The following is a 1,648-nucleotide window of genomic DNA, read 5'->3' as shown; positions in this document are numbered from 1 at the left end:
TTTTGCCTCTTATAACCTCCTTGTTCCTGCTCCCTTCTGCCTATAAAAGTCTTTCATTTTGTACTACTCCTCTGAGCTCCTTTCTATCTGCTAGATTGGATGCTGCCCAATTTGAATGATATTATGCTCAAATAAACTCTTAAAAACTTTAATATGCCTTAGTTTATTTTGCAACAGAAATACAGAAATGAACAAGGTGCGACATTATTTTTGAGGGTCACCCAGGCCACTGCAATGACTTTCTATGTATTTTGGCCACGAGCATGTAAGAAATACATATTCAGGAATTCCCTGACGGTCCAGTGGTTAGGACTCTGTGCTTCCACTGGCCGGGGCCTGGGTGTGATCCCTGGTAGGGGAACAGCGAGGCCAAGAAAAAGAAAATGAGCTACAACTAACTTTAAAAAAAAAAAGGGCTTCCCTGGTGGCGCAGTGGTTAAGAACCTGCCTGCCGGTGCAGGGGACACGGGTTTGAGCCCTGGTCCGGGAAGGTCCCACATGCCGCGGAGCAACTAAGCCCGTGTGCCACAACTACTGAGCCTGCGCTCTAGAGCCTGTGAGCCACATCTACTGAGCCTGTGTGCCACAGCTACTGAAGCCTGTGTGCCTAGAGCACATGCTCTGCAACAAGAGAAGCCACCACAATGAGAAGACTGCGCACCGCAACGAAGAGTAGCCCCCGTTCGCTGCAGCTAGAGAAAGACCATGCAACTACCAAGACCCAGCGCAGCCAAAAATAAATAAATTAAAATAAATTTAAAAAAAAAACATTTTCATTGTGACCCAACACACACACACACAAGGGAAACACAGTTTCCATGAGATAATATGTACCTTTACTCCATGTGATGTACTCTATTTTCTGTTTTTTCTTTTTTGTTAAAAATGCTGGTTGAACTCACAAAATCAATTTCATAACCCACTTATAGGTCACAACCCTAGTTTGAAATAAGCCCTGCGTAAGATCAAGAGGACAGCAGGTCTGGTTTCTCCTGAGGCCTCCCCTCCTGACTTACAGGTGTCCCCCTTCTCCCTGCGTCTTCACATGGTCTTTTCTCTGCACAGGCATCCCTGCTGTCTCTCTACATGTCCAAATTTCCTCTTCTTAAAGGACACCAGTCAGATTGGATTAAGGCCTCATTTTGACCTAATCACCCCTTTAAAGGCCCTATTTCCATATACAGTCACTTTTTTTTTTTTTTTTTTGCGGTACGCGGGCCTCTCACTGTTGTGGTCTCTCCCGTTGCGGAGCACAGGTTCCGGACGCGCAGGCTCAGCGGCCATGGCTCACGCGCCCAGCCGCTCCGTGGCACGTGGGATCTTCCCGGACCGGGGCACGAACCCACGTCCCCTGCATCGGCAGGCGGACTCTCAACCACTGCGCCACCAGGAAAGTCCCTTCACTCTTTATTTTGTTTTATTTATTTTTAAAAAATCTTTGGCTGCACCACGCAACATATGGGATCTTACTTAGTTCCCTGACCAGGGATCGAACCTGTACCCCCTGCAGTGGAAGTGAGGAGTCTTAACCGCTGGACTGCTGAGGAAGTCACTCTTCACTCTTTTTCTTTTTTTTTTTTTGTGGTATGCGGGCCTCACACTGCCGTGGCCTCTCCCGTTGCGGAGCACAGGCTCCGGACGCGCAGGC

This window comes from Physeter macrocephalus, chromosome 16 (assembly GCF_002837175.3).
Source record: "Physeter macrocephalus isolate SW-GA chromosome 16, ASM283717v5, whole genome shotgun sequence".
NCBI classification, from domain to species: Eukaryota; Metazoa; Chordata; class Mammalia; order Artiodactyla; family Physeteridae; genus Physeter; species Physeter macrocephalus.
This window is presented reverse-complemented; position numbering follows the sequence as displayed.